This window comes from Rhipicephalus microplus, chromosome X, assembly GCF_043290135.1.
Source record: "Rhipicephalus microplus isolate Deutch F79 chromosome X, USDA_Rmic, whole genome shotgun sequence".
Taxonomy (NCBI): domain Eukaryota; kingdom Metazoa; phylum Arthropoda; class Arachnida; order Ixodida; family Ixodidae; genus Rhipicephalus; species Rhipicephalus microplus.
Genome location: NC_134710.1, coordinates 95169911 through 95191548, shown reverse-complemented (window position 1 = coordinate 95191548; position 21638 = coordinate 95169911). Strand labels below are relative to the sequence as shown.

At 47.1% G+C, this 21638-nt stretch overlaps 1 protein-coding gene across 2 annotated transcripts in view; it reads right to left on the bottom strand.

Annotated features, from left to right (window-relative positions):
* The window catches only part of LOC119176240 (protein tiptop), a 444936-nt gene that overhangs the window by 32066 nt on the left and 391232 nt on the right, over window positions 1-21638 (bottom strand). The window contains exon 1 of one of the 2 annotated variants that reach the window (XM_075877293.1): window positions 10489-10597. The exons of the other annotated variant lie outside the window; for it this stretch is intronic. The gene's annotated coding sequence lies outside the window, so the exon portion shown is untranslated. Of the gene's footprint in view, window positions 1-10488; window positions 10598-21638 lie in introns of those variants that run through there. 2 annotated transcript variants of the gene reach the window in all.

Here is a 21638-nt window from a genome sequence, read left to right as displayed (position 1 = left end):
TTTAATTATGAGGGCTGGACGCATGACAGCATCAGTACGAGACTATACGTACAGCAAAACGATAGACTCCATATCTCATAATCCTGCAGCTTCAATTCTCTTCCGCTAGGCTGCGCCACATGACAATTTTTGTTATATTTAAGCGCGATTTTGAAAATATTTATATAAGTCCTACACACGATGCGAAAAGAATGCTCAAATCTGTATATATTATGGTCTTTTCATTTCTAGCATCTAATCGCACTCTCTGGCCAGTTGTTAGTCCCTTTATTGCATCCACAGCCGCAAGGCTGTTGTAGTATATATACGGAGAACTTGATTCATTAAGTATTTCTCTACTATAAAGTCACCGCTGGGCTTATTTTACTGTGTTCTCGGTCTCTTGTGTGACGGATTGGTCAACAGGAGAAAGCCCCCGATTGCTGGGGCGCGTCCGCCATTTCTTATCCTTCCCGCTTCCCTAACTTCGTACGCTATCCCACGCGTAAAAAAAGGCGGCTGTTGCGACGACCGACAGCCCGTGTACACATGCGATGCAAAAGAGACTCAGTGTCTGAGCACCACGAAGGAGAGCACCTGTCTAGCGCGAGTGCGACTTCGCAAGGCCGCCTCCGGGGCTGGCGATCGCTGCAGCAGAGGACGCAGGCAGCTGGCATGCGAGCCGGACAAGCGCGTTGCTGTATAGAGAGATGTTTTCCGCGCGGTACTTGACTCAGAATCGGGGTCACGTCGCATCACACACTCCTCGCCTAATTCCCCCCCGCGCCGCAGTTGTCGCGAGTTACACGGGCGCTCCGCGTGTGGTATAATATACCTAGTCAGAAGCGCGTCGGCGGCCGCAACGACGGCTGGATCGGTGCGCACAATTTCTGTCGGCGCGCGGTCGCAACAAAAATCGAGTCGCGCGTGCTTCAAACGGAGCTTGCATGCGCGGAACGCGCTAATTAGTGGCCGCCTAAAGCGATGCTCGAACTGACGCCGTCTCCACTCCATATCCACGGTTAAGCGCGTCTTATCTGTAGGCTGCCGCCGGGCTGCACCTTGGGCGTTTAATCGGTGACGTACGACGTGTCACCGGTACAGGCTCGCTTTCGCGAACTAGTTTCGCAGTCCAATGAAAAGCGCCATTTTGCCTGTAATTTGAAAAGCCTGTTTGTTTCACTTAGCACGTGCACTTTTGTATGCTTCCTTTCCTTTTGCGAGAATTCTGGAAGCCAGATCTGTTTTAAATGTGAAGTATTTCATAGCGAACTTCGCCGAGTTGGACCGCGTATCTGTCTAATCTTATCTATCTATCTATCTATCTATCTATCTATCTATCTATCTATCTATCTATCTATCTATCTGTCTGTCTGTCTGTCTGTCTGTCTGTCTGTCTGTCTGTCTGTCTGTCTGTCTGTCTGTCTGTCTGTCTGTCTGTCTGTCTGTCTGTCTGTCTGTCTGTCTGTCTGTCTGTCTAGCCGCCTACGACTTTTAGCTCTCCTCGCCGTTTCGATAATGGGATTTATACCAAAGTTCGTACGGCATAACATGACTGTAGGATGAGCATAAGTGACTAGTTATAACATGAACATCACGACATGTATGTCATTATTGTCATGATTTACATGACATGGTTTTGGTGCCCCTGTGGTGGTTTAATTCACACGACATATCGCAAAACTGGTATGGTATGACATGACTGCATAGCGAACATAAATGACAGGCCTTCACGTGGAAATTATGACATCCGAGTCATGTAAGTCATGACTACACGCCCCCGCTCACTGTGCGCTCGTGCTCGTTTCGCTAGCCTCACATATATACCAAATTCGCTATTACGTGACCTGAATGGATGGCGAAGGTATATGACTGGTTCAAACATCAAGCTCATATGTGTGTCATGCAAGAACATGACTACAGGCCACGCTCATGATGCACTCGCATTCGTTTCGCTAGCCTCACATATATACCAAATTCGGTATTACGTGACCTGAATGGATGGCGAAGGTATATGACTGGTTCAAACATCAAGCTCATATGTGTGTCATGCAAGAACATGACTACAGGCCACGCTCATGATGCACTCGCATTCATTTCGCTAGCCTCACATATATACTAAATTCGGTATTACGTGACCTGAATGGATGGCGAAGGTATATGACTGGTTCAAACATCAAGCTCATATGTGTGTCATGCAAGAACATGACTACAGGCCACGCTCATGATGCACTCGCGTTCGTTTCGCTAGCCTCACATATATACCAAATTCGGTATTACGTGACCTGAATGGATGGCGAAGGTATAGGACTGGTGCAAACATCAAGCTCATATGTGTGTCATGCAAGAACATGACTACAGGCCACGCTCATGATGCACTCGCTTTCGTTTCGCTAGCCTCACATATATACCAAATTCGGTATTACGTGACCTGAATGGATGGCGAAGGTATAGGACTGGTGCAAACATCAAGCTCATATATGTGTCATGCAAGAACATGACTACAGGCCACGCTCATGATGCACTCGCTTTCGTTGCGCTAGCCTCACATATATACCAAATTCGTTATTACGTGACCTGAATGAATGGCGAAGGTATAGGACTGGTGCAAACATCAAGCTCATATATGTGTCATGCAAGAACATGACTACAGGCCACGCTCATGATGCACTCGCTTTCGTTGCGCTAGCCTCACATATATACCAAATTCGGTATTACGTGACCTGAATGGATGGCGAAGGTATAGGACTGGTGCAAACATCAAGCTCATATATGTGTCATGCAAGAACATGACTACAGGCCACGCTCATGATGCACTCGCTTTCGTTTCGCTAGCCTCACATATATACCGAATTCGGTATTACGTGACCTGAATGGATGGCGAAGGTATAGGACTGGTGCAAACATCAAGCTCATATATGTGTCATGCAAGAACATGACTACAGGCCACGCTCATGATGCACTCGCTTTCGTTTCGCTAGCCTCACATATATACCAAATTCGGTATTACGTGACCTGAATAGATGGCGAAGGTATAGGACTGGTGCAAACATCAAGCTCATATATGTGTCATGCAAGAACATGACTACAGGCCGCGCTCATGATGCACTCGCTTTCGTTGCGCTAGCCTCACATATATACCAAATTCGGTAATACGTGACCTGAATGGATGGCGAAGGTATAGGACTGGTGCAAACATCAAGCTCATATATGTGTCATGCAAGAACATGACTACAGGCCACGCTCATGATGCACTCGCTTTCGTTGCGCTAGCCTCACATATATACCAAATTCGGTAATACGTGACCTGAATGGATGGCGAAGGTATAGGACTGGTGCAAACATCAAGCTCATATATGTGTCATGCAAGAACATGACTACAGGCCGCGCTCATGATGCACTCGCTTTCGTTGCGCTAGCCTCACATATATACCAAATTCGGTAATACGTGACCTGAATGGATGGCGAAGGTATAGAACTGGTGCAAACATCAAGCTCATATATGTGTCATGCAAGAACATGACTACAGGCCGCGCTCATGATGCACTCGCTTTCGTTGCGCTAGCCTCACATCTATACCAAATTCGGTATTACGTGACCTGAATGGATGGCGAAGGTATAGGACTGGTGCAAACATCAAGCTCATATGTGTGTCATGCAAGAACATGACTACAGGCCACGCTCATGATGCACTCACTTTCGTTGCGCGAGCCTCACATATATACCAAATTCGTTATTACGTGACCTGAATGGATGGCGAAGGTATAGGACTGGTGCAAACATCAAGCTCATATATGTGTCATGCAAGAACATGACTACAGGCCACGCTCATGATGCACTCGCTTTCGTTGCGCTAGCCTCACATATATACCAAATTCGGTATTACGTGACCTGAATCGATGGCGAAGGTATAGGACTGGTGCAAACATCAAGCTCATATATGTGTCATGCAAGAACATGACTACAGGCCACGCTCATGATGCACTCGCTTTCGTTTCGCTAGCCTCACATATATACCGAATTCGGTATTACGTGACCTGAATGGATGGCGAAGGTATAGGACTGGTGCAAACATCAAGCTCATATATGTGTCATGCAAGAACATGACTACAGGCCACGCTCATGATGCACTCGCTTTCGTTGCGCTAGCCTCACATATATACCAAATTCAGTATTACGAGACCTGAATGGATGGCGAAGGTATATGACTGGTTCAAACATCAAGCTCATATGTGTTTCATGCAAGAACATGACTACAGGCCACGCTCATGATGCACTCGCATTCGTTTCGCTAGCCTCACATCTATACCGAATTCGGTATTACGTGACCTGAATGGACGGCGAAGGTATATGACTGGTGCAAACATCAAGCTCATATGTGTGTCATGCAGGAACATGACTACAGGCCACGCTCATGATGCACTCGCATTCGTTGCGCTAGCCTCACATATATACCAAATTCGGTATTACGTGACCTGAATGGATGGCGAGGGTATATGACTGGTGCAAACATCAAGCTCATATGTGTGTCATGCAGGAACATGACTACAGGCCACGCTCATGATGCACTCGCATTCGTTGCGCTAGCCTCACATATATACCAAATTCGGTATTACGTGACCTGAATGGATGGCGAGGGTATATGACTGGTGAAAACATAATAATAATGACATGCGTGTCATGTAAGAACATGACTACTGCTGTGCTCATTACGCGCTTACGGCCATTTCGCTATAGATTCACGTATACCAAATGTCGTAATACGTGACGTCCAAAACAACGAAGATTAATGACACACCCAAACATGATAATCATGACATGCATGTCAAGTAAAACATGATTGCATGCTACTCATATATAGCGCGCTCGCGGCCGTTTCGCTATAGCTTCACATATACCAAATTTGGTATTAAGTGACCTTGACGGACGACGAGCACAAATGCCAGGCGCAAACATGATAATCATGGCATGGAAGACATGTACAGCATAATTAACATCTGACTCATAACGTTGTGCTGATTTTGATGTGTCAATTCAACCTTCCTCATTCGCGCTTCGCATATCATCGACTCCCACTGTACGTGCGATCCACCAATTTTCTGTTCTTTGCTCAACCGACTGTCCAACGAAATGATAGGTTACAATGCAGAGCACTACTTTCAAAAACCAGATCACCGTCACATTTTTCTAAAGTATGTGATTACTCGTTACTGCTTGGAGATTTGTAATACGCACGCGCACATTCACGAAGTTCAGCTTATTGATTTGATTGATATGTGGGGTTTAACGTCCCAAAACCACCATACACTGTAAACAGAAATAAGCCGAAATGGGAGTAAATGACCTTGTCCTCTAGCGCACACCCAGATGGGAGTTTTAAAAAACCCGTCTTTGGGAGTAAAAAATTTACTCCCCATCAGAAGGGGGTTTTCGCATGGTGTCAGGGGGGTTTTTATTTACATCCATAGGGGAACTTTTTCAGGTCAGTATGGGAGTAAATTTTTTGCATCGACCGAGAAAAAAAATTACGTCAGCAGCCATACCATGCGCAAGCGTAACTTTAATTACATTACATCTAATACGCACAACAATGATTACAGTACACAAACATTATCACAACGTTCACGTAATATCACAACACTCGCACTCACCACAGCTTGCCACACGCAGTACACACCTACCATATAGTCACCGAGTATATATAGGCACCACATTCTGACCTCCTGTAGCCCAGGTTAAAGCCTTTTCGTTTCTAATAATTAAGCAAAAAATACGCACGGCGTAAGTATGAACTTGCGGTGGTCTGATGTAAGCACTTCAACACACATGCCTTTTATCCTAATCCTGCCTAATATTTAATATTTTTTTACTATAACGAAAAAGTTTTATCAGTTGACGCTCTGTCGTACAGGCTGAATTCGCATCAGCAGTGCTGTTTGTGGACCCGTAAAATGCACTGAATCATACACAAAGTGCGCGCGGCCTAGAATGAACACATTAACGAGGCACATTCAGCAGCTCCAGCGATAAACCGAGGTAGACCGCCGCTACCGCGTTCGACGACTAGGCCTCACTCACGAGTACGGCACGGTGATTCGATGAATGAGAGCTGGCGATCACAAAATGCTTGCTGATGTGCAGTTTACGTCTCGTTTTTCCCATGCACAGAAATAGGTGTCCGTTATCCACGCAGTTTAAGCTACGGAGCGATAGACTTAAACGAATGAGACGGTTCGCAGTCGCTGTTCCCGTTGCTCGCATGCATTGCATGTATAGCTCGCAGAGCTCGCCACGGCGGCCGGTGCGCAGTGCGAGCTCGATACGGTGCCGGCTTGATACCGACGCCATAGCGAGGCCTTCCTACCGCTTAGATGTTGCAGCCGGTGAAATACCGGTGACACTCCGAGAAGCTACTATCGGCGGAGACGGGGCGAGCGCGCCGCCGGCGCAACTCTCACACCGGTTACTAACCAGCCTGCCGTGGTCGAGCTAAGCCTACTTCGAACCGCTTCGAAGTTTTACGGTGCAATCGCTGACGATCGTACTCCGCCCCGTTCGGCGCTCGCCTTGTAGTTAGTCATTGACAGCTGCGGTCGCAAGGCGCAGAAGACTGTTATACATCCCAGCAGCCTTCATTTTTTGTGAAACACATTCTTGGCATCGCCGGTGGTCGGTGATAGCTCGTAGCGCTTGCCGCGGTGGCTAGCGCACAGTGCGAGTTCGATACGATGCCGGCTTGATACCGACGGCATAGCGAGGCTTTCTTACCACTTAGATGTTACAGCCGGTGAAATACCGGTGACACTCCGAGAAGCCACTATCGGCGGAGACGGGGCGAGCGCGTCGCCGGCGCAACTCTCAGACCGGTTGCCGGCCAGCCTGCCGTAGTCGAGCGAAGCCTACTTCAGACCACTTCGAAGTTTCTGATGGTGAAACTCCAGGAGCAGCCGCTGACGATCGTAACAGCTTACTTTTGCTACCATTAATTTATTCTTCGAAGTTTTTTGTTACTCGGCCCTTTGAAGCGTGGCATTCAGGACGTTTCGTTGAGGAATCGGACCGATGTGCAGCGTGGTTTAAGGTGCGAAATATATTGAAATGTTCCCAGTAAATACCAACCGGTCGTTGCTATTCTTCGCTGCACTTATAATTTCGTTGCTTGTTGACAGATGCTTACACGGTTAGCCACACAAATCACATGTGTTTCACACCGACGTGCAAACATATGCCCGTACAGACACATACACACACACACACGCACGCACACACACACACACACACACACACACACACACACACACACACACACACACACACACACACGTCACGCCCAAAGAGGGTTTTTAAAGCTCCTATAGGGAGTTTGTAACCACGTGACCTGAAACTCCCTGGGGAGTTTAAGAAGGTCATGTCGTTCATAAACTCTGTGATTAAGGAGGGGGCGTTTTACGATGACATGTGCCGAGTTCACTCCCTACCAGGGAGTAAATAATTGGGGCAGGGGAGTTTTGTGGGCTCATGTGCTGGAGAAACTCCCATTTCGGCTAACTTTTGTTTACAGTGTATGATGAAAGACGCCGTAGTGGAGGGCTCCAGAAATGTCGACCACCTGGGGTTCTTTAATATGCACCCAAATCTGAGCACACGGGCCTACAACATTTCCGCCTCCATCGGAAATGCAGCCGCCGCAGCCGGGATTCGATCGCGCGACCTGCGGGTCAGCAGCCGAGTATACCATAGCCACTGGACCACCACGGCGGAGCATTTTCAGCTTATACAACTATGTTATGAACGGATGGTCATTTTCAGGAATACATGCATCAACAGTGTCGATTGCCTTCTCCGCAAAAGGCAGCGCTTTTAAATTGTCACGCGTCGCCTTGATTTTTGAATTTACTTTGAATTTTGCAATAGCTAGGCGAGCATTGCAATGCGCCACCGTTACCACTGGGTCTCCTGGATGACAGCAGCAAGAGGGGAAGGCTAGCCATATAGTTGATATGTGCCCCTCGAAATAATTTGCCGCAAAAGACACAAATAACTAAGGCATTATCGCTCCCACACTTTCGTGATCGCACGTTGAGAATTTTAAAAATGACAGATTGATAATCGCGTCGCATAGTAGGAGAATAATCCTTTCAAAACTGAGTGACCGATTTTGAAAATAATATAATGCCTTCAAATTACGCTTGTCCTAGTCTCCATCCTCATGTTCCTAGTCGTTTTATTACCTGCGAAAATTTATCTCTAAATTCGTCGCCTCATTCTTATATGTTACCGCAGAATGATATTACCCCCCTTCCAAGTACAATTTTTGTTACCCCACATTTATACAGGTGAAGGTACATTTTTTGCATGCCACCAGTTAATAATTTCTATACAATAGTTGTGGGATATCCTGTATAGGAATAAAAAAAATGCACAAGAACTTCACGAACGCGCTATGAAAGGATCAGAGTATGAATATGTGTGTATATAGCCTATTCTGTCTATACGGCTATTCGTCTTTACGCATATGTTAAGGTGCCGCAACATTAAGCTGCTAACTTTGCGTTTTCTGACTTTGGCAACTAAACAAACAGTGCTTTCGATATTACCACACGCGCCCCGTGCACGCTCAAGTGACAATATGCATGGAAACAGTAGGGTTGGTGCATTCCACGTTTCGCGACCTCGTTCATTTCAGGTCGCGACATTGAAAAATAAGAAAACATTCGTGCAATAGCCCAAGACAGCGGCGCCCATGCGGGGAAAGTAAGATCGTCCACAGAAATTAACAGTAGTAATATTAGTGGAAGAAGAAAAAAACTATAATATGCACAGAAACCAGACAGGCTGAATCCTCGGTGCCCCGCAGGGAATAAAAAGAGTAGTCTGTCCGGCAGGTTGGTGCCCCTATCCCAAGGCCCCACTCGCACCAGCCATCCGTTCAGCTGTTTGAATCAGTCGTAGCTTATCTTCCATCGCCGGGCTCCCACGTGATGTGGAAAAGCGCATGTGTTGCACCACACGACGACACATTTCTCTCTATAGACCTATTCCATGTTTGTAAACAAGGATAGGCGCCGTCGTTATACTGAGGCGTTCGCCACCGCCCGGTATACGATCCCGTGACAACTGGTACGGCAGCTGCAAAGCTGCCTCCGGGTACAGCGCGTCGGAGAGGGGATGGCTCTCCGACGCACTGTGCTCGGAGGCATGCATCTTCCAGTGATCCATCTTTTGAGCGCTGCGCAGAAAGTAGGATCGCTGGAAGACATGCTGCTTGCAAGGCACAAATATTGGTTCCTACTAGACGATAATGATCATAAAACACACGAGTGCCGTTGGGCCGCATATTTCTAGTCAAATATTTCTAGTACTGACGCCCAAAGACATTTTGCAAATTCACTGCGACAAAGAAGTTGTAGCCGAGCTTTTAACATTCCTATGATTACATAACTATAAGAAACAAAAGCAGACAAATTGATTTTTTTACTTTACTTCTGAAGATCGCTTCTCGCACTATCGCCTGATGTCGTAGCTATCAAACACTTATCGAATGTCTCCTGCAGCTCATTCTATTAAAAGAGAGCAATATTCGTGAAACGGGTGCAACCCGTAAACTGATCGAGAATACTTCTTTTCCTAAAATTAAATAAAACTGATAGCTACGTTCAGGAAGGATTCAGTCGGAGTTAAAGATAGGGCGCACAGTATTTCTAACCAGTCACTTTGGTTAGTCACGAAGCGCAATTACAAGACGTATTATTATATAACAGCCCTGTAGTACGCAAACATTGCGATAGTTCGAAGCACAGGGCAAATCACCATGACAATACTGTTCAAATAACGTTGTTCCTACAATAACGTTCAGTGTACTGCGACAAATTCGAATTGCCTTGTGTTAATTATTCCAAGACTTCATCTGCTCCCTAACAAGCTTTACTAATCACGAACGCAACACAAGTGCTCTGTCTTTGGCTCTGTCGGAGAGAATAAGGCCCTCTCAGAGGGTGTGGATGCATGATTACTCTAACTGGTCTAACCCAGCTGTACCAGGAGCGTATAGGCAGAATGTTTTTTCAGAGGAGGGGGGGGTGGGTGGCGCGGGTCCTTGCTATACGCCACTGAGCTACACGTCCGATGTTGCGCGCCAAATACCACACCAGAACTAATGAGGACAAGCTTAGTGCTCAACCTGCGCGCATGGTTCCGTTATGTTCAATGCCGGCGAAAGGCAATTAGCACCACGTATATGCAAAGTGGAGGTGCAGAGGCTTATTGTAAAGCAAGAAACAGTATAGAATCAATTCATTCGCAAAAGGGAACGACTCAAGGATTCGTCACGAAAACTGTCGCAGTCGGTGTGCGTGGAGACACTGAAGTCTCAGCTAAAAATTAAGTAAAGTGAGTTTCGCCATTTGGAACTACACGCTCGAAGGCCAAGTGTCTTTTTTGTCTTTACGTGATGTATAATTGACCAACTGCGCATAGAGTGAAAAACCAAAAATGAAAAAATATCGCCACCTCATTCATCAAGGAGCATCCTCCGGAAAGCTGGTACGCTGCCGCGAAGGCAAGTCCGCACGCGGCTCCAAGCATCCGTCGCCTACAGATACACCATCGGCGGTGTACCATCATGCACTTGCGTGCACGGCCCGCGCATACAGGAGAGACGAGTGCAACCGCGTGCCGCGCATGTCGCTGCAGCTGCGACGGGCTCACATACATCCGTTACGATTACGCGTTCTGTGCGCAAGGGGCGAGGGGGCTCACGCGAAATAAGCCTGGCCGACTTCACAGCGTCGCGCGTATACATCCACGCACGCCGCTTGCAAGTGTCGCGCACCACTCAGTGCCAACGCATCTCTCACTCTCGTACGATAGGCGTCACCTTTGATAGATTTACTCGCCCGTCGCACCGGGAGCCCCGCTGACGCCTTTGGCATTCATTGTTCGCACTGCGGTCGCGACACATGCGGAGACTTATTTCATTCCTCCCGTTACATGCAAGCACGTTGTGTTACACCTCGGTTATACACAGCAGCGCCTGTCTCCGTTCTTGATCTATCATTCCGTGCTTGAAGCGTAATTATATGTGATGTCTTAAGACACACACACACGCCCACACGAAGCTGATATACACGCGGGATGACCTTGCCATTAGGTTGAGTTGAGCAGCGTCCTAAAGAGAGTCAGGCTATGACAGACGCCGTATATTAGGTGGAGGACTATATGGATGATTGAGCCTGCATGCCGTGGTGTTCCTCGGCGTGTATTGAAATCACGCAGTACACAGACCTATATCGTTTCGCTTCCATCAAAACGCGACCTCCTCGGCTGGAATCGAACCCGCGTCTTTCGGATCAGCATGCCGAGCACCGTAACACACCAAACCGATCCGGCGGCTTCTTTGCATCCGCTGCTTCGCAAACTAGCAGGCGCATTGCTCTCTTAACTGAGAATACACTCTTCAAAGACTACACAAATTTTTTCCAACACTGTATGGGCACGCGTTTCCGTGGTATGGCGGCTCGCCGTCGCTCTATACCATATTTGGCGGCAATGCCTAAACCGACCACCAAATTTAGACACCTTTTTAGGTCAGTACAAGCTTTGTTATACTTTCGAGCAATGGGAGGCACAGCTCACCAGCTCTGACCCAGAGGTGCAGCTTGCATTTCTGCGTCACGTCAAGCAGGCAGCAGCACCCAGTGGAGCCCTGGACTTGGGGCGCCGCCCTTCAAGCTCATCACTTCTGTCCCAAACCCTTGCGAATAAACATTTTCCTTCCTACCTTCCAATTACCAGTAGGAAGGCAACAACTCCAAGTATATATGAACATAACATTTTTATAGAACACGTTCTTATATACAAAAACGTGTTGTTCGATTTCCTGCTATAGCAGAAAATCGAATAAAAAGTATACTGCATCGAAACAAGGCACACGGGGAGTTATTGGTCTTCATCCACGTAATTATACAAAATAATAAGCCACGGCGTACATATAAGGCTCGTGCTGAGCTTGACGAGCCGTTTTCAATGTTAATACAGTTGTTAGTGAGGCTACCACTATATTAATTTGTCATTGTTTATTCATTGCCTAAATTTTTTGGTCATCTCGACGACATTGTCCTCAGCACATGGCATAATGACGGCCGTGTACGCAACTATATATAGAAGTTGCAGCGATGCAGACGATCAATCAACGCTGCTATACGCGCGTGACGCTGCAGACTGAAATGTGTTAAAACAACGCCTACTGAGATGTCAGCCCGGGATTCGTGCATATAAATGAGTTCTATTTGTAGCTTGATTATGATGAGTGTGTAAAGGTGCGACTACGTGAGAACACAAGAACACGTCGTATAATACTAGGTATAAATAACTCTATATATAGTAAGCATGAAAAGCAACCACCTCTCATTATTATCCTGTGTCGGAAAGTGTCTGACCTAACTAGAAAGTGTTGCTGGCCTAGTTGGTTCATGCTCATGAAAGGTTTAAGACGCAAACCCACATAGACAAAAAAAAAACAGAGAGAGAGAGAGAGAGCGTCACCTTCGATTTTTTTTTTTTGTCTACGTAGGTAGCATTCTTAACATTTCTTCAGCCTGACCTAACTAGGACAATATATGCTATAGTTTTAGTGTCTGTTAAAGTAAGAATAAGTAATTGAGCAGCTTCACGACTTCAGCCACAAATTCTGATAGTATACGCAGGACGTTTCCCGCAATCGGCACTTGCAACTTGAACGACGAAAATTGCAATGCGGGCTTGTTGGTGAATCACCTGAACAGCTTTGATGTTGTGCGTGCGTCGTTTCGGGCTGCATCAAAGCTGTTACAATTGCACCACGGTGGAAACGCCTCACGCTGCACAGGCCAAGTATGCAAGTTGGCATATCACCTCAAACCACGCCATAGCGCGTGCGCGAGGCGCGAGCAGCGCACAGCCCGAACGCTGCAGGAGTTTCTGTGTAACTCATTTCTCGTCTTCCACCAAAATTCTGGCTCTTTGCGACACACGCTTCCATGAGATTTCAGAAGGTGACTCTTCATGTCGACTGGGCTCTTTCATGGCGTGGACGTCCGCATCGTAGCTGATTTGTAAAGGTGAAGAAATTATTTCATTGCGAAGGGGCTGTCATGTGTGTGGTTTGAGTGATGGTTCAAGTAGATCATTTTGGCAATCGCGGTCCTTGAATGCGCACCGCTGCTACAACCCCAATGCACAGTAATTTTCTCATATATACTCACATTGACTTCATTAGCCAAAGAGATCAACTGCCACATTGAGTGCTTTTGCGGCTCTCGGCACTGTTCACCCGTAGTCGCTTCAGATCCCACCGCTGCCCACCAGTTGTTGTGGATCGGTCCGGATCCCAGCGCTTATCACCAGTTGTTGCGGACCGGGGTCTGCCCGGTCTCTTGTGGTAGCGTGGTGTAGCTTCGGGTTGAGGAAACGAACGCTCACAAGATGGGGATATGAAAAAACAAACAGGTTTATGGCACTATTTAAAAGTATTTACAGCATGAGGTTATTTACAGCATGAACCACGAGCGCGGTGGTTGAACCGTTACACAGTTCAGAGCGACGTCCCGCACTCTGCGGTGTCGTTTCAAGCCCTGTCGGGCTCCTCCTCTCCGAGTGCAACACCAATCACACACACACAACAGGCGAGGGGTGCGAGCATGCACGGCCCACGTGAACATCCAATATTGAGTCGTGAACACGGCACTGCAAGGTGGCGCCAGCGGGGCTCTTCCTCGTCGTGTGTGTGCCGCTAGTCGAGAGGTCCCACGGTCCTGACAGCATACATCAAACGGTCCGCCGACGCTCAATTAGCAGGGCAATTTGTGGCGGTGGCCGCGGTTTCTTCCAAGGAATATGCTGTCTTTGTTGTCCTCTCTGGAACGGCTTACGGCGTCGTGGCGACACGACGTCTCATCCTCCGGCTAGCAGGGACAATACCTGGTGAGCATAGGCAGCCGGCGAGTCGGCTACTTGTTTGAGGATTAAAAGAGTGCCGCTCCCCCGTCAGCTCTGGACGCTGGTTCCGAGAGAACTGGGGTTCCAGGCGTGGGAGCGCTGCCCGGCTACGCTTCTCAGCGACAGCATGGCGCCTACTGACGACGGTCATAACAGTGCACTCCCATTTGCACAGCACAGAACAACATTCTTGGCTTGGCATCCCTTTTTTTTAGATTTGATGCGGTGATCAAATGATGCTGCAGACGGCGCCCTGAAATATGCTGACACTATATGTCATCTGAAGGGGAAAAAAATTTAACACAAAGCAACACAGAGCGGACAAAGAGCACGGGACTGGCGCTATACAGGTCTGACACTTTTTGTTTGTCCGTGTGTTGCTTTGCGCTACATTTTTTTTTCCTTCAGAAGTCGAACCAACTACCCCAAATAAACGCTTTTTTCCAAAACAGATATATCAAATTGTTAAAATGCGACTGCGTAGCTCTGGCTACATTGTTCACATATAAACTGCTATAAATGTTATTTGCATTTAAACAGGGAGCATACCTATATACCTCTCTAAGCAGACGTACTTACTCTAAGCACACATCTCAGATAGCCATCGATGCTTCAGATGTACTAAGCCAGTTTGATTCTCGTCTGCAGCGGCCGCATATTCCGGCGTAAGCCGATATGCAAAAACAACCCCACACGCCATGCTTTGACCAGGTAACACGAAAAATACTCCAGCTGGTCTGTGCTGGGAACTCTGTGCTGTCCCTCATATTCGCAGTTACGGAGCGTTAGATTGCCGAACACTCGCTCTTTATTTTTTTATTGCTGCTTATATACTCCGTTTAATGCATCAGGTGCAACGCTATATATAGAAGCTAGCGAGACTTCTTGCGCCAATAAATATATAGTTCAATAATTTTACTACTCGTAATGTCTTTTTTCCTTCTTTAGGCTGATTAATAAAGTTACACTCTTTGTGCACGAGAAATAAAGAAACCTCATTTTTTTTTGTACGGTTGTCAATAGGGTCCAGTATCTCTGAGCGTCTCGGTGTTTTCGCATTGTGTCCTCCGCGATAAGTTCCGTCAGCGCGCACCATCGGGGAGGCGATGTTTAGAACGACAAAATCCAAGCGGGAGACGCGCGCGGAGTTTGCACATTTTGTTGAGAAAACTGCTTGCATAGATTACACAGCATTGCACCTGATCTGTGAAACATTGATTGATTGATTGATTGATTGATTGATTGATATGTGGGGTTTAACGTCCCAAAACCACTATATGATTATGAGAGATGCCGTAGTGGAGGGCTTTGGAAATTTAGACCACCTGGGGTTCTTTCACGTGCACCCAAATCTGAGCACACGGGCCTACAACATTTCCGCCTCCATCGGAAATGCAGCCGCCGCAGCCGGGATACGAACCCGCGCCCTACGGGTCAGCAGCCGAGTACCTTAGCCACTAGACCACCGCGGCGGGGCCTGATCTGTGAAACAGAGTATACAGTTACTCGTGGACAGCGACAAAAGCTGCTCTCTCCACTTTTCTTGCCTTCTTTCCTCTGAACGAATCCAGCCACAATAAGAATCAACGTCAATGACCACTCGAGCATGTGTCCTCGCTCCAGCGAGTAAATGCGCATTCGCATCTCAGCAATCAGCCTGCAAGAGAAGTCGAGAGCAGACTGCGAATAGTTGATGCGAGCGGCATCTGACGCGCTACATGCCTTGACCCGAATTTCATCGACACGAAGTGATCAGCGCTCATGCTCTACGGCTGAGTCTCTCCGTTCGACCCTGACATGCATATTTCTAGCATAACAAGCGCGCGTGCTATGTTAAATGAGTGGCCACAACCCGACGTGAATTGGCCAATAAACATCGAGAGTGTTTACACAAACATGCACGGTCGGCACCACAAGACAGTCGCTCCAGTTTGGGCCCGTACAGCAGTTTCACGCCTCGCCAGAGCGAACGCATAGTCCAACAGGCGTGCCTGACACCACGCGAACGGCGTTCCGCCAAACACGCATTCCACCACGCCATGGCTTTCTCGCACATTGAGCGCGTGATCGCTTGCTTGGCGCGGAGAGACTTGCCGCGCAAAGTGCAGGCACGAACGTGCTCCCTAAAGATATCTGGAACGAGCACTGGGTTTACGTCTTTCTTTCCTATTTTGGAAGTATTTTTTGTTAGAAACTACCGTGCATCGAAGATGTCGTGTCGCTTTATGAACTGTATACGAACGCAGCAGGCAGTACCAGCAAAGCACCAAAAGTGTTTACAGGCAGGGGGGGGGGGGGGGTGAAAGCGTGTGTCGCTATAGCTGTGTCTGTATGCGATATCTGCCAACAGAGCAACAATCTTCTCGTGTTGCGGGATTGTCGCCAGTCCGGCTGGATGCCGCGTAGTGTACTTCTCTCACCTCTGAGCGAAGCATTGGCACACTTATTATATGATCACGTGATCATACATTCGTGTCTTTTTTAAGGTATATATCCGAACAGGAAGGCACCCTCTGGTATCGCTAGCCTCGCTTTTAATTTCCTCTCTAGGTTGAATAGCCCACATTAGAGCGATTTCAAACGAACCGCCTCGGCATGATTGAGAGAGAGTGATACAGTTTGCCTCAATGCACGGAGAAGTTCGAACGGCAAGCGTATACATAACGTGTGCGCACACTAACGGCGATGTAAGTCAACTAAATGGTGGATATACGCGCTGCGCACGGGCAACGGTATGAAAGAAACTGATGGCTAGGAAAGGTAAAAGTGAAAAGATTCACCGCGCCACTGATTAATTGAAAGCCGCTGTGTCACCAGGCCCGGGCGCCGCTTGTGAGAAGAGCAGCCGCGACCGCGTATAGCGTTCTGGCTGGCAGCTGTCGCGGTTTAACGCGATTTCAGTGTGTCGGAAACAGCGCGATCCGTCTTTCTTGCTCGAGCCATGCATGGGCTGCACGCTGCGCGAACGAGAATGCTGCGGCACGTAGCTATAGCACCGTGTTCGAAGAAACGAGTATTACGCGTGGTTCAAGCGTTTCCTTATTGTTTACCTCTCATTACTTTCTTTTTGAAAAGGGGTGGGGGTGAGGGTTGGCGTGAGGGTTACGTTTAACGTACAGAATGCCACTCGAAAGCACGGACTGAAGTGTAAGCATATCATTTGAGGGGGAAAGCTCCTTATGACGTAGCCTAGTTTCTTCCGTTCTGATCACCGTATAAATATCTGTTGCTGTATAGCCTAAATATATGCGACACACACACACACACACACACACACACACACACACACACACACACACACACACACACACACTCAAAGGTTTGACAACAGACTTCAACGCAAAGAAAGGATAATTATAAGGTGAAAGGCCGCTGTTCGCGGCGAAAACAACCTATCGAGAAGAGTGCTGATGAGTTTATCTCTATTATAATGTGCCTAGATGTTGAGGCTTCTCAAGAGAACTTGTAACACAAAGGCACACGTCAAGCGCTATATGTCCCAACAAATTGTCCCTATTAAAGTTGTACCTTGCAACCGGTATAACATGGTGGCTTCTGGATGGCGAAATAAATTTCCATTTCTATATACAGTTTATGTCGTTCAATTTAAACTATATGGGGTAACGCTCGGTTAACGTACGGTTACTCACCGATACGATACCCAGAGCTTCGCCCACTCATCATGATTCATTTTCTGAAGATAGGTGAATCATTTTTTAATTTTATTTCAATTTTTTAAGAAGCATGCATGCCTACAGCTGACAGGAGGTATACAACGATTAATGATACCCGTTTAGCCCATAACATCCGAAAATTTCAGTCAGCCCCAAGTGTTCATCCAAATTGTGCGCCATGCAGAGTACATTCGTACAAATAAAGTAATTCTAAGTCTGATCGACAAATTAAGTTCGTAACTAACTGGGATGCGATTCTCAAGTATTTGGCGGCTTTCACTTTGCATATATATATATATATATATATATATATATATATATATATATAGAATTGTATTTTGACCTCCCATGTAGTGCCAGCAGGCGACACTTTTACTCAGCTTAAAAAACAATAAACGTTGACACCGTAACATGAGAATTTACATGGGCTAATTCATGGCTCCGAAAGGCAGCGATCTTTTAATATGGATCCATATCATCTTCAACATCCCTCCAGTCAGAGAATACGAATAATCAGCTGGCATTCGATCATGTCGGCCGAACTAGCATTCGCAGTGCTGGTGCACGAGTCCGCAAACACAAACATAGCAGCAACGCTTATGCGGGAAAGCCGGCGAAGCAGCCAGGCACCCCGCTGATGTCATACCGTGTCGGCTTGCCGACGGCGTCGCTATAGGCTTACGACGAGTATCGCAACATGCGGCTCACGTGGAATTTTTGTCGTCATTTTATAGTCCCAAATCAACAATAGGTAAGTGTCCCATGTTCGCGGTGTCTAACGGAGTGATGTAGATATCTGTATACTTTAGCGACGAGACCGTTCGCAGGCACGGTTCTTTCACCGTGCTGGCAAGTCGCTCACTGTGCACCGCCGGCCACACGATTAGTCGTATTCGCGATCGCTTACACGCTGTTTGATAACGATTGTCGCATAGAGGAAAAGACATAAGCTTGTCTGAGCTCTAATTCAGGAGACTATATTTTCTGCGAAAGAAATTGTATTCGACGTTTCCTTCGCGTGTGCCGGCAATGCACTCACACAGGCAGCAAGCTTGATACCGATGACGTACGAAGCCTACTTTTTGTATATATCGGTTTGAAGTCGTGACCAGTGACTGTGCGGGTACACAACGGCTGACGAACTGCTTACTCTTATTAGCGCTGCCAGTGTTCTTCGTAGTTCTAAATAATTCAGCACATTGAAGCCGGTTATCTGCATTGCCCGTGTTCGCGGAGACTTTCACTTGGTTTCGGCCCGCCCGTGCCGGCATGGTGGAAACGCGAGGGCGCTTGCTGTGTGCACTAACTTCACATACAGACAAACACGCACACTCAACAAATGCAGAATAATACACCACTCAAACAGACTGCACGCTTTTTTTCTTTCTTTATTGCCTGTGTACATACAACATTCACAAACATATATACATCAAACAAAGTAGAAACATTAAACAAAAAAGAGGTAAAAAGCATTATATTTAACAAGCTTTTTAAAATTCCTTCATCTGCAGAAGGCTTTCTACTTGATGAAGCCATTCGGGCAACCCTTGTTGAACCTTTTGTGATTCCACGAACGAACAGACAGATTGAAAGTAGTATTGCCTAACCGGACGTGCATTAACATCAGCATGGCGCAACTGCACGCGTTGCTCGACTATACACTTCGACAATCCGGTATACATAGGCACGACTTTTTGACCAGCCGTGTAGTACCGGTAGGAGAGCCTTTTTTTTTTTCATCGATTAACAACAACGGTTGAAGGTGCAAGCGTAAACTTAAGGTGGGATGCAGGGCACTGAATGTCACACAGACCTTTTATTATAAATCTACCCAATCTCACCTTTTTGATTATCCAATAATTACTTGGCACACCGGGCTCATGGCCACACGCGTGTTAGCACTGCTAATGCACAATTCCATAAAATATGCCTAAGTACGCACAAACCAAGGTAGCTGAATGATTTTCATTGAGCGACGGTGCACAAACACTGTAGCAGCAGGTATTCCTCACAACGGGCGTAGAAGAGCGGTCCACGCCTGCATACAAGCTGCTTACCGACAGCGTGCTAATGGCCTTTTAGAGGAGCACGGCCATCCGATGAAGCACAGCTGGCGATCACAGAACACATATCCTGTGCGAATTTCGTCGTCATTTCAGACACAAGTGAGCACGTGACCGCTATCTTACGGGGACGGGGCGGTGTATGCATACTTGCAACGAAAGAGCACCGTCCGGGTTTTCTTCGTGTTCACCGGCAGCCGCTGGTTGGTTCCGTCTGCCTCTTATCGGCTTCGTGCTACATGTTTGAGATCAGTTGGTGCATGAGGCGGGAAATTCGGGCAGCACTTTACTCATGCAGACATCGCCTATTGTGGAACAAAATATATGCGATGCTTCTTTCGCCTGCCCCGGCGACACACTCCCACTGGTCACTGGCGGCCGCTGCTCGGTGCCGACGACAGAGTGAAGCATTTTGCTTATTGCTTCTCCAGTAGGCAAGCACGGACGATGAGACCAGATTGATTTTGTTACCACTGGCAGATCTTCGCGATTCGGCTCGGAAGCGAGATATCCACGACGTGCAGGTTCGGAGGCGCTCGGAAGCGCACGGTCGCTTGATGATGGAGAAAACACGTGGCATTCATCAGCCCAACCAGACACACAGATACCGAGCTTCTTTCTTGCACCGTCTGTCACCAAGGCCTTTGCCGAGCAAAAGCCAACAATTTGTGAAAATATGCAGGACAACTTTCCACAGCAGATTTTCTTTTTTTTCTTTTTTGAGAGCGCCCCCCCCCCCCCATATTTTTTTTTTCGTTCACAGAATATGCTGTTCTCTCTTGTACTTATGCTGCCTGCCCCCAGTTCCAGTAAATGTGTGTTGACTCGAGGTCAGTCCTGAGGCACGGCGATGCCAAAAAAAAAAAAAAAGAAACATCTGTGGTCCTCGCGTACCTTCAGGATTCACTGAGAGCGTCACAAGGGGGGTATGGGACAAAAGCCGCCGAAGCAGCTGCACCTTACAATCACGTGGTAATAAACTCTGAAACGCAGATTAAAAATCACGTGATAGAAAACTCCCAACGTGGTAAAACTGGATTTTGACATCCTTTTACTACAAACCTCGGAGGTGGTGGTAAAAGTATGTCATGTACCACCTTTTACTCTAACACGAGGTAGTAATTTTAAACGCGAGAGAGTTTTCAGAGGTCATGACCCGCAAAAACATCAAACTCGGATAGTTTTTGCTTACAGTGTACCGTTAGCCTAATAAAGTAAAATAGTGGATAAAAAACTAAGGAGCGAATTATTTCTAGTTCGAGAAAGCGGCGAAAGGCAAAAAACTTCGTAGAAAAGCAATGAAGCTTTCGCATCACTCACCACAAATCATCAACTTGAGACTCCGGCTGTGTTTGTGTGTGTTTAGAAAAAGTGTTTAACGATTCGGAGTACTTAGTACTCTGCTATGGGAGAGCAGAAAGATGTCCCCGAAGTGGGCTAGGTTGCCGTCGAATACAAACGTCTTAATACATCCTTGGTAATAGGCTTTGTGTGTGTCGAAAATGTGGGTAACGATTTAGAGTACGAGGTACTCTACTATGGGAGAGCTTAAAGCCGTCCCGCAGGCATTGGAAGCCTGCCGCAATGAAACCCAAGTGCCGAGGGTTACGATATAGATGACTCCACGCGACCTGTCAGCTTGCACGCACGTCGTACGTTTGGGGAACGTAACTGGTACTGGTGAGCGCCTATGTTTTAGGATGAATATTTTAAATTTGCCTGCTTGTTTAGACAGTGTGCAATTACATTAGGTGCGGGAAGTATCGTAACGCAGGACTTTTAAGAAATAATGCTACAAATGTTATCAGCGTAGTTGCGGTTTGTTAAACAAGTACATGGCAAAAAGCTAGTAGCAGTGCGCAAAAGAACCGTTCCACCTTTAAGTGGTTGCAAACTTACGTATAAAAAGGTCATAATTAGTGCCCGAGCAAGTTAGCAACCACTTCTT